Here is a 13,165-nt window from a genome sequence, read left to right as displayed (position 1 = left end):
CTCTCATGAATAAATAATTGTATGTGTCTCTCATGAATACATAAAATTTAAAAAATTAATTCTAACACTTTGTTTAGGGCTGAACTAATTTTATAAAGCTATAGAACTTTTGGGCAGCCCCGGTGGCTCAGCGGTTTAGTGCTGCCTTCAGCCCAGGGTGTGATCCTGGAGACCTGGGATCGAGTCCTGCATCAGGCTCCCTGCATGGAGCCTGCTTCTCCCTCTGCCTGTGTCTCTGCCTCTCTCTCTCTCTTTCTGTGTCTCTCATGAATAAATAAATACATCTTTAAAAAAAATAAAGCTACAGAACTTTAGAAGTAAGGAACTCTTTAGAGATGAATTAATTTACTCCCCCATTTTACTGATGAGGAAAGAGACATTCGATATTTTTGAGACTTTTTGTTTTTTAATATTTTATTTATTTATTCATGATAGAGAGAGAGGGGCAGAGACACAAGCAGAGGGAGAAGCAGGCTCCCTGCAGGGGGTCCAATGTGGGACTTGATCCAGGACCCCAGGATCACGACCTGAGCCGAAGGCAGACACTCAGCCACTGAGATCCCAGGTGCCCCTTAAATGAGTTTTTTTTTTTTAAATGAGTTTTAGATATATAAGTATTCCCTAATGAATATTTATAATATAATAAGAACTACAGATGTTCCCAATAGGCACCTCAAAAAGGGAAACCAAATGATAATCCGAAGTTGCTCTGGAGAGCAGATGGTCTTAGCTGGAGGACACTCATGGATAGAAAGGCATCAGTCATCATCAAGCTACTTTAGCTGGAAGTATCTGTCCCAATGTAGAGTTAAGCCTGCCATATACATTGGTTGCTGAATGAACACTGGCTTTGCTTTTCTAGGGTCCATGACAAACAAGTGTTGATGTTATTGAAATAAGCCTCATAATCCTCTTCTCTTCCTAAACCCACTGACAAACTACATATAACATTCAGCTGAAGATGTTAAGAATTCTGATTAACTGAATGAGTGGGTAAGTACGGTCTTTCCAGTTTACTGACGGTCACTTTTCCTGGAAATTGCCATGAGTTCAGAGTTTCATAAATTAGACTCCATTTAATTACTAAATTTGGCTCCATTAATTTAAAATAATAAAGATGTGAACCAGTTTTTTTTTTTTTTTTTTGTGAACCAGTTTTAATAGACTATTTTTTAGAGCAGTTTTAGGTTCACAGCAAAACTGAATGAAAGGTACAGAGATTTCCCACATACCCCTGATCTCACATGTGCTGAACCAGTTTCTTATGAGTAAGAGCATTTATCTCTATGCAGATGATCTAATTTCACCAAATACTGGTTTTGTCCTGTCTTAACCCTGGTGGACATAATGTCTGCTATGGAATAAGATAAAAAATTTTATAAAAATAAAACTTTATCCTACTGCGATCTTCAGTTGCCTTAGTTCTAACCTTAAAATCTCAGTGTAGCACCTGGACTTTCATATCATCTGCCCATTAACAAGTTTATTTAATAAGCTTTGATAATTATAAAAAATTTTAAGCCTTGACATTTATTATAAATGATATCATAATAACCTGGAAACAGAAATATTCTTTTTTCTCCCTGAGATTATGGCACTCAGTTTGAGAGTGACTAGTGCTTTATAAGACATAAAAAAAGAGAGGGAAGCAAACCAAAAGAGACTCTTAACTACAGAAAACAAACAACGGTTGCTGGAAGGAGGTGGGTGGGGGATGGACTAGACAGGTGATGGGGATTAAAGAGGGATTAAAGACTTGAGATGAGCACTGGGTTTTATATGTAAGTGATGAATCACTGAATTCTACTCCTGAAACCAAGATTACATTACATGTGAACTGACTAGAATTTAAATTAAAACTTGAAGTAATAAAAAAAGGTTGAAAAGCATTGAATTCTAACATTCACTTAGCAAATAATCATAATCAGTCCTATGACATTCTCTTATTATGACTTCATCCTAACACTTTTAAGAACTTTTGAAATGTATGCTATTCCTTCAATTAAAATGTAAGGTACTTTACAAAGGAAGGATTTGATTTGGTTATCACTCTTTATATACTCCACACTCTACACTTGGCATGGGTATAAAAATAAAAAAATATCAAGGTTGGAGAGTCTTGAAGATCATCTAGTACTAGTTTAATCTCCAAACAGAAATGACAATGAGGGATCCCTGGGTGGCGCAGCGGTTTGGCGCCTGCCTTTGGCCCAAGGCGCGATCCTAGAGACCTGGGATCAAATCCCACGTTGGGCTCCCAGTGCATGGAGCCTGCCATGGAGCCCTCTGCCTGTGTCTCTGCCTCTCTCTCTCTCCCTGTGTGACTATCATAAATAAATAAAATTAAAAAAAAAAAAAAGAAAGAAATGACAATGAATTTCCTTTATGGCACCCTAGCAATATACTTATCTGACCTTTGCATGATCACCAAAAACCAAGGCAGGCAGTCTCAATTTTTATATACATTTAATCCCTTGAGAGAAAGGCTAATTGAATCTCTTCCATACAATTTATATCCTGGTCATCATTTTACCTTTTAAGTCACAGGGAACAAGTCGAACATAATCCTTTAGAAATTGATGCTTATTTTATCACTTCAACCTCCATTCCCCTAATCTCCACTTTGTAACACATACCACAGGCTAAATCTCTTCAAGCCATCTACTCTTTTCATGTGTCATGGGCTCACGATTTCTTAACACTCTGATTGTCTCTTTTGACAGACTGCTTACTCAGTGATTCCTTAAATACTCATCCCTTAAAACTGAAACAGAGAATCCAGGGAGAGTCTGTGTGGAGAACTGTCCCTCTCTGGGAGGATAAGGATGCTATCTTTAAAACCTTTTTAGGCTGCTACATAATACTGCTGACTCAGACTGAGACCTCAAGGGAGGCCCTTCCCACATGTTACTAATAAGCCACATCTCCCATACTGCAACTTTGTATTTTTGTGTATTTAGTACCAAGTTCTAGACTACATTTATTCTAACCAAACTTTCTCTTCATAGACTTGGCTCATCATTCCAAAGTGTTGACATAAATAAATAAAAGCACCATTTATCTAGTGCTTGTCATGCATCAGGTATTCTACATATTATCTCATTTGAACTTTAATCTTCAAACCACCCTATAAGGATTGAAATAATTACTTCCGTTTTAGAAATAAGAAAACTGAGGCACAGAGAGGTTAAATAGTTTGGTAAAATTACACAAAGGACAAATGGTTAGACTGGGATAAAGACTGTCATCTGACTTCCAAGTCCATGATCTTTCCACTTTGGTACACTGCCTGACTCTCACTGGATAAATTCATTAGGAAATGTGATTAGCAGGCTATAAGGTATCCAAATTTAGGATCACAGAACTACAGAATATGGGCAAAGACTAAATAATATAGTTGAGCAACTGGCCTTGAGTTAATTATAGCCTGGTTATTACTGAAAGTAATTCACAAATCACATGAGGGCAATTACCCCGAACTCAGAAGCATTAAACAAAGATTGATTTATAAGTCAAATATACCTTGGGAGTCTTTAAAACCACTAAAGAGATATTTACACAAATGCCAGTGCTGTTTCCTAACCCATTCTTGAGGTGACAGGGAGCAGAGAGGCAGTGGGGCACAGAGGAAAAGAGCACAGGCTTTTGAAAAGAGCACCATTCTTTCGCTATGTGATCTAGGGCAAGTTACCTTTCACACTTTAGGAAACCTTGCAGGACACCTACTACATGCCAGACACTCCTTTAGAAACTGAAGTAAAATGACAAATATACCTGGCCTGCTGTGGTGACCATACAGATTAATATGAGAGGCAAATGCATGAAAATATAATTTCATAACAAGAGGAAGGCTTATTTTAATCTCCATTTCCTCATCTCTAAAAAGGAAGAAAATACCTCTCACTTTACAAGGATGGTACAAGAAACGAGAAGTGCTTAATGTGTGTGCATAGGAAGTATCCAAGAATGGCTGGTTTGCACCTCACTCTTCCCTTAGTATAGAAACATATTTTATATGCTCCATATTTACTGATCTAGAATCACCGGAGAGGTGCTATAACTTACAGCGCAGCATGTTAGTACCTGAGTAAGCCACTGCTAAGAAATTATCAGGGCTAGTTGTGCATTCTAGCTACTATGCTCCCCTTGATGTAAGTAGAAATATCCTCATTCTTTCTAGTTGCAGGGGAAAGTTACATGGTCACAGTCAGAAACTTATCTCCTTTTTGTTTCCAAACAGTTTTTCGAACGGCTTCTTATAAGGGTGAGGGAACATGTTTAATAGTTTACCTTTTTTCTGGAACCCAATTGGGAGGAAAGCATTTACCTTCGTGGTTTTACACTAATACCTTCAACACTGACATTCAAAAAAAGGCAATATGGTAGCTCTAGAATTGATCCTAATATAAGCCTGGAAGAAGAAAATTCTTTCTCTCTTGAGTTTTCCCAGGACGGTAAGTTTAAGTGAGCCATGGGAGTAAATATTAGGAGCAGGATAAAATGAGATTCTAGAGGCTCAAACTAAATCTCTAAAAATTAAATACCTACACAAAGCAAAATAAGCAGCTAGTAAATTGGGGCAAAAATGTGAGTCTGAAAGTTACATCTCAGTAAATTTTATACCTACCCCTTAAAGGAAATATTTCTTTGTTATAAGTATGTGTTCAAATAAAGTATTAGGTCTATTATTTAAAAAGAATAATTACTTTTCTATGCAAACAACATTGTTATTTTTAACTAAAGGAAAGGTAAACTTGACAGAATAATAACAAATGTTAACCATTCAACAAATGATATTCATTGAGCTCTTTGTGTGTATGGGGTGGCAGTGTGCATACATATGTCCTGAAATATGTATAAGATTTAGCTACCCACAGAGGTATTAGAACTACCTCCAGATATCACACATATTTAGCCCAAATCAAGGAATCTTGAAGGCTAAAGGCTGTGGCAAAGATCCCCTAGAGGTTGTGGAACCAAAGCAGACAATGTAATATACCCAGACACTGTCCTAATTTATCAATAAATTTAGAGAATTTGGTTCCTTAGGTCTTGTGGAGAAAGACCTCCGAGAAATGTTAGTTGTAAACCAATGTGTATAGTAGTACTCCATTTATATTAAAAATCTCTACAGGTACATATTTAACTACTTTTATGCTGAAGATTTGTTTATACATTACTACTGTATCAAAATTACAGGAGAGTGGCTACTTCTTGGGGGTGGAATGGAGAGGAACACAGTGGTAAGTCACTGGTAAAGTTCAGGTTGTTGGGCTGGGCAATGTGTTCAGTTGTGTTGTTATTTTAAACAATCAAATAAATAAAGCCATATAAGGATCAATAATGAGAGTGTCAACTCCAAGGACTGTGACTAATCCAATCCCATGTACCAATTTTGTAAAAGTTCAATGTGTGAACCAAAAGTCTTCTTTAATACAAACACAGAAAGAGGACAGAGAAAGAACATATAAGTTTTCTGGGAATTTTCAGACAGCACAGCACAAACAGACTTGAATACTAATCCTGGCTCTGCTGTGTACGAGCTGTGGGACCCTGGGCAACACTACCTCTCTAAAGTGCCTTTTCTTCATTTTAAAAATGGGGACAATACAATCTATCCTGCTAGATTATTGTGAGGATTAGAAATAATGTATATAAGGCAAATGACCTATTGTCAGCATTAAATCACTATTTATTTTTTAATCAAGACAGGATCCATTTTGATGAAAATAATAAAATTTTAAATTCCCAACTTAACAAATTAACAAAGAATTCCTAGAAAGGGCAAGGCCTCAAATGAAATTATACCATTCAAGAACATATTTATTGAGGGATTAATTGCCTGATAATATTTTATAGATAAATTAATTCTTGAAGGGTCACTTTAAAAAAAACACATATTTTCTGAATTATACACACTTTGTTCTGATGATATAGGCATTAAGTTTTCACTTAAAAATTAAAAAAATACATGAGGAAAAAATTCTATGTGCCATAAGATAAACACTGTTAACATTTTAACACTTTGAGGTATTTCCCTCTTGTCTTTTTGAAACATATAAAATTACAGAATGAATGGAGAGGACTGTTTCACGCTTGGAAGGCTTCAATGAACAGGAGTATTAAGTCTTCTTCCTTTTCTGCCCTACTCCTTCCTCACTTGTTAGATGCTGCTTTGGGCCCCTCATGGTTGGAGACAAGAAAGGGAGGAAAGCAGAGGAAGAAGGTGAGGCCCCGCTTGAGTGGTCCCTGGGGTGAACTCTGGGGATTTCACTAGCAAGTGAACTGGTGTATGAGCCCTGCCCAGCCCTGGTCTCCCAGCATTTATACCTTGATGAAGATCATGCTGGGATCCCTTTTAAAATGTTTTTTTTTCTAAGGCCTGTAACTGGGCCATGGAAGCACATGTTTTACCTTTGCTCTCCACTAGGGAAGTACCATATGCCACCAAGGCAGTCCTCTTTTTCACTTTGCCCGTTACAGAGAGGCACTTGACTATGAAATTTTCTTAAAAGGACTCATAAATCAAACCCCAGGGGACACTTGTCCAGCTCTGCTAGAGTATTCCCTGAAGTTCCTCCATCTCCACTTGAGGTGTGGGAGTGTGAAGGGACCAGAGCATACTGGCAAGTTTCTTCTAAACACTTCTCTGTGGGCCTCTTCAACTTTTAGCCTCCCCTGTTAAACCTTGAATTGACTAGCTAAAAGTAGCAAAATTGGTTTCACAATCTTTTAGCTGGTGCTGCATAGGTGGTCTAGTACCTTGTCTTAGGATGTCTGTATTATTCTTGGCTTTGGGGCCTCAGACAAAACGGAGAGACAGGCCATCTGTATATATATATACTACTTTTTCATTGGATTTTTAGTCATTTGACTAACCATGAACATTTCCCTCTAAACATTAGTTAAGGGGGCAGCCCCGGTGGCGCAGTGGTTTGGCGCCGCCTGCAGCCCGGGGTGTGATCCTAGAGACCTGGGATCGAGTCCCACATTGGGCTTCCTGCATGGAGCCTGCTTCTCCCTCTGCCTGTGTCTGCCTCTCTCTCGCTCTCTCTGAATGAATAAATAAATAAATCTTTAAAAAAAATAATAAACATTAGTTAAAAAATAACTGTAAATGGCTACACTGATGTTTCATAATTTTTATACCAAAGCCCTATTGTCAGACACTTGTATTTTTTCTATTTTTTGCTATTATAAATAATGTTCAGTGAATATTTTCATGTATTTACCTTTGTAGCTATCTCTGATTATTTTCTTAAGACCAATTTCAAGAAATGATCTTACTGAATCCAAGGGCATTTTTAGGACTTCTGATAACTATCTTCTAGAGAGGTCATTAACAGTCAATGCAGTATGTGAGGAGCTTGTTAGTTGTCACCTCTGTCCTCACAACACGAAAAGAGCTGAACAAGCTTAACAATCAACAACTCTACTTAGGTCCACCTGAGAAGTGAGGTCAACAGCAGAGGCAAATATACAGAATCACAGCTTACAGGAAGAGAAATCCAGGAATAGAAACCCTTCATTTAAGCCAGTAATAGGAAGAAAAATTCTAATTGCTGGAGGCTCACATGGACAAATTTATGAATTAAAAACTCCAGGTTGGGGCTGCATACTTCTGTGAGTTTTACCTTTAGGAGCCTCAGTGGGTTCTCAGGGTGAAGACTGCAGAAAAATCTTGTGTTTCTAGCAGGAATAGGGGGAAAGTACATATTTGGAAATGATGTTCAGAGCATTCTGTTCTTCTTAACAAATCCAGCCTTCAAGAGACACTATTAAATCAGAGCCCCTCTACACCTTGGGTTGTATACCAGAATCTTACCAACTGGGAAGGGAAATACCCAACTCAGCCCCTTCCTCTCTCACCTAAAGGTGGCAGTGGGTGGGGGGGAGTGGCGGGTAACAAAACTGAGCACTTGGGAGGGCCTGAGCCCAGTGGCACAGGCTCACTAAAAGACTGAAACCTAATCACAGGACTACAGGGAACGCTTCCCTTCTCCCCACACCTTACCTTGACCCATGACTTCAACAGGCTTCTATATAATAATGAGATTACAACAGAAATAAATGCATGTCAAAGACCCTAAGAAGTCTCTAGGGAAACCCAAAGACAAAAGGGGAGAGAAAACAAGGACATTTGAGGACATTTTAACCTCTGACATCTATAGTTACAGCAAGCAGCATGCACGGTCTAACTCCTAGTCAAATAAACACAAAACCCTCACACTAAAGGTCTATTTATTTCAGTTCTTTTTATTCAGTACATCATGTCTAGCTTTCAAAAAAATTAAATTCATACTAAAAAGACAAAAACAAAAATGCAGCTGAAGAGACAGAGCCAGCATCAGAATCAGACTCAGATATGGCAGAGATTTTGGAATTATGAGACTAGGAATTTCCTTATGATTAATATGCTAAGGGCTCTAATGGAAAAAGTAGACAACATGCAAAAACAGATAGATAATGTAAGCAGAAAAACAGAAATTCTAAGATGAAATCAAAAGGAAATCCTAGAAAAATACTGTAAGGAAACGAAGGAGGTTTTTCTTTTTCTTTTTTTTTAAGATTTATTTATGTATTTATGATAGACATAGAGAGACAGAGAGAGAAGCAGAGACACAGGAGGAGGGAGAAGCAGGCTCCATGCCGGGAGCCCAACGTGGGACTTGATCCTGGGACTCCAGGACCACGCCCTGGGCCAAAGGCAGGCGCTAAACCGCTGAGCCACCCAGGGATCCCCAGCCACCCAGGGATCCCCTGTTTTTTTTTAAAGATTCTTATTAAATAAATAAATATTTAATAAATAAATAAATATTTAATAAATATTTATATTTCTTTTTATTTATTCATGAGAGACACAGAGGCAGAAACCTGTGGGGTTTTTTTTTTTTCCAGAGATAACCAGCATTATGTGAGAATCTTTATTTTGACAAATAAGTGCAGTATAAAATATTCGGCCTGAAAAGTTAAAAAAAAAAAAAAAAGTAAAAATAAATATGTTTACAAATTATTGTAGAAAGAATGCAAAAGGGTTAAAATTCTCAATGAGGAAAAACCAAAATGTGTCCAGTTGTATAAAGGCTCTTCCTTTATAAGAAATGGGGATAAAGCTGAAGACCCAGTTTGGTTTCGCTGCTGAAAAATGTACTAAATAACTTAGAAAAACCAGGGGAGGGATCCCTGGGTGGCGCAGCGGTTTGGCGCCTGCCTTTGGCCCAGGGCGCGATCCTGGAGACCCGGGATCGAGTCCCATGTCAGGCTCCCAGTGCATGGAGCCTGCTTCTCCCTCTGCCTGTGTCTCTGCCTCTCTCTCTATCTCTCTGTGACTATCATAAATAAATAAAAATTAAAAAAAAAAAAAAAAGAAAGAAAAACCAGGGGAGCCCGATGTGGGACTTTATCCCAGGACCCCAGGACTGCGCCCTGGGCCAAAGGCAGACGCTTAACTGCTGAGCCACCCAGGTGTCCCAAAAGGTCTTTGATAGGCTTATCAACAGACAACATGAACAAGAAAATAATCAGTGAGCTTGAAGGAATGTTTGTTTGGGTTTTTAAAAAGATTTTTTATTTGTTTATTTTAGAGAGAGAGCAAGTGAGTGAGAGAGAGGGGGAGAAAGAGGGTACAAGTGTGCATGCGAGCAGGGATGGGTGGAGGGGGAGAGAGACAGAGAAAGAATCTGAAACAGACTCTGCACTGAGCGCACAGCCTGACATGGTGCTCAATCCTACATCCCTGAGATCCTGACCAGAGCTGAAATCAAGAAATCAAGAGTTGGATGCTCAACTGATTAAGCCACCCAGGTGCCCCCACTTGAAGAAATGTGAATGGAAATTTCTAAAACTGAAATGCAAAGACAAAAAAAAAAAAAAATGAAGAAGATGGACTAGAATGTCTAAGAACTGTAGGACCACTGTAAGAGGTGTAACATACATAAAGGGGGTACCAGAAGGAAAAGAAAGAAATAGAAGAAACATTTGAAGTAATAATGGCTGAGAATTTTCCAGGATTAATGACAGACACCAAGCCACAGATCCAGGAACCTCATGAAACACCAAACAATACAGACATCAAAAAAAACCTGCCCATAGGCATATCATATTCAAAATACAGAAAATCAAAGACAAAAAGTTTTTAAAGAAGCCAGAGGAAAAAACACAGAGTAACAAGGATGAGAATTACAGCAGACTTCTTATAAACCATACAAGCAAGAATATTTAAAATATTAAGAGAAAACCTCTAAACCAATCTAGAACTATATCCTACAAAATTATCCTTCAGAAGTAAGGGAGAAATAAAGACTTTCTCAGACAAAAATTGAAGGAATTTGTTGTCAGTAGACCTGCCTTGCAAGAAATGTTAAAAGTTCTTCAGAGGGGAGGAAAATGATATAGTCATAAACTCAGATTTACATAAAGAAAGGAAGAATTTAGAGAATAAGGGAAGATAAGATAAAAAACTTTCTTTTAATTACTGTAACAGCTGTTTGTTCAAATAATAGGAATAATGCATTCAGTTATACATACATGATATAACAATATATACAAAATATATGTGAATATTCATATGCTTAGGTATAAGTGAAATGAGTGATCACAATGATACAAAGGACAAGAAGGAAGAATTAGGACTATTTTGTTATAAGGTTCTTGTACTACTATCCATGATATGGTATAGTGTCATTTCAAAGTGGACTTGGATTAGTTGTAAATGTATGTTGCAAACTCTAGGGCAACCACTAAAAAAAAAAAAAAAAAAGGAAAAGAAAGAAACATAATTTGTATGCTAAAAAGGGAGAGAAGGGATCCCTGGGTGGCAGCGGTTTAGCGCCTGCCTTTGGCCCAGGGCGCAATCCTGGAGACCCGGGATTGAATCCCACGTCGGGCTCCCGGTGCATGGAGCCTGCTTCTCCCTCTGCCTGTATCTCTGTCTCTCTCTCTCTCTCTGTGACTATCATAAATAAATTTTTTTAAAAAATTAAAAAGGGAGAGAAAATGACAGTATTTTTTAAATGCTTAATTAAAATCACAAAAGGCAGAAAAAAGAGCAAAAAAAAACAAAAACAAATGCAATGAGAAGAACAAACATGGTACAAACATGGTAATATTAATCTAGCTATATGAATAATGAATTTAAATATTGATGGCCCGAGTATACCACTTAAAAGACAGAGATTGCCAACATGCATCAAAACCCAAGACTGACCATATGCTGTCTACAAGAAACCTACTTTAAATATAAAGACACATATAAATTAAAAGTAAGGAGATGGAGAAAGAAATATCATGCTAATACTAATAAAAAGAAAATTGGAGTAGCTACATTAATTTCAGACAGAGCAAACTTCAGAACAAGGAAAAGAGGGGAATTACATAATGATAAAGATATCAATTCTCCAAGAAGATAAGCAATTCTTATCGTGTATGCACTTAGCAGCAGGGCATCAAAATATAAGACAAAAACTGATAAAACTGCAAGGAGAAATGATGAACCCACTATTACAGCTGAAGACACTTCAATAACTATCAACAATGGACAAATTCAGCAGGTAGAAAATCAGTAAGGACATAGCTGAACTTAACAGCCCCATCAATCAATTGGAGTAATTGACATATGCAGATTCCTTCATCTAAAAACAGAATACATATTCTTAGGTTTACATGGAACATTCCTTAAGAAAAACCACACTTTGGGCCAAAAGTACATATTAACAATTTTTAAAGAAGAAAAAACATACATTCGGGCAGCCCTGGTGGCGCAGCGGTTTAGTACAGTCTGTAGCCCGGGGTGTGATCCTGGAGACCAGGGATCGAGTCCCATGTCAGGCTCCCTGCATGGACCCTGCTTCTCCCTCTGCCTGTGTCTCTGCCTCTCTCTCTCTCTGTCTCTATGAATGGATAAATAAAATCTTTTTTTTTTTAATAGGAGGGGTATCCTCTGGTTCTTTTTTTTTTTAATTTTTATTTATTTATGATAGTCACACACACACACACAGAGAGGCAGAAACATAGGCAGAGGGAGAAAAAGGCTCCATGCACCGGGAGCCCGACGTGGGATTCAATCCCGGGTCTCCAGGATCGCGCCCTGGGCCAAAGGCAGGTGCCAAACCATTGCGCCACCCAGGGATCCCGATAAATAAAATCTTTAAAAAAAAAAAAAAAAAGTACATTGTCTACTCCAGTAATACAACAGAATTGAAACTGAAACCAATAATAAAAAGATAGTTGGAAAATTCCCAAATAATTGGAGATAAAAATAGCATACTCCTAAATAACACAGAGACCAAAGAAGAAATTTCAAGAGAAATTTAACAATATTTTTGACACAATGAAAATGAAAATACAACTTATAAAAATTTGTGGCATTTAGCAAAAGTAGTGCTTAGAAGGAAATTTATAGCATTGAATGCATAATTAGAAAAAAAGATCTAAAACTAATAATCTAAACATCTTGCACAGTCTCTTCTTGCAAAGAAGAGCAAATTAAATTCAAAGTAAGCAAATAAAATAAATAATAACAATTAGAGCAGAAATCAATGGAATTAAAAATAGGAAATCAACAGAAAAAATTAACAACCCAAAAACTGATTCTTTGAAAAGATCAATAAAATCAATAAGCCTCTAGCCAGGCCAACTTAGAAAGAAGAGATAATATACAAATTACTAATATCCAAAATTAAAGAAGGGATATAATTGCAAATCCTAAGGACATTAAAAAGATAAAGATTAGTATTCCTTTATAGGAGCTAATCTAGGATCATGTGTTGCATGTAGTGGTCACATCTCTTTAGTCTTTTTTCACTCTGGAAGGGTGCAGCATGGGGGGGGTAGCCTTTCATAGACTAATTTATCCTCATTCCCACCTCCTCTAGTGTGCCAGGGGTGTTGCAAAAGGCACAGATTGACCACAACCAAACCCCATCCTGCCAGACACCTAAAATAAACAAGTGCTGGGGCTCCTGGGTGTCTCAACCTGTCTTCAGCTCAGGGCATGATCCCAGGGTCTTGGGATTGAGCCGCACATCAGGCTCTCTGCTCAGCAGGAGCCTGCTTCTTCCTCTCCTTTCCCTCTGCCTACAGCTCCGCCTGCTTGTGTTCTCTCTCATAAATTAAATAAATAGTTAGATAAATAAATAAAACAAACCTTTAAAAAAAAAAGAATAAG

The 13,165-nt window shown here is 37.7% G+C and overlaps 1 protein-coding gene across 10 annotated transcripts in view; it reads right to left on the bottom strand.

Annotated features, from left to right (window-relative positions):
* Positions 1–13,165, bottom strand: part of CCDC158 (coiled-coil domain containing 158) — a 100,083-nt gene that overhangs the window by 15,638 nt on the left and 71,280 nt on the right. The gene's annotated exons all lie outside the window — the stretch shown is intronic.

This window comes from Vulpes vulpes, unplaced genomic scaffold (assembly GCF_048418805.1).
Source record: "Vulpes vulpes isolate BD-2025 unplaced genomic scaffold, VulVul3 u000000899, whole genome shotgun sequence".
Classification (NCBI taxonomy): domain Eukaryota; kingdom Metazoa; phylum Chordata; class Mammalia; order Carnivora; family Canidae; genus Vulpes; species Vulpes vulpes.
This window is presented reverse-complemented; position numbering and strand designations above follow the sequence as displayed.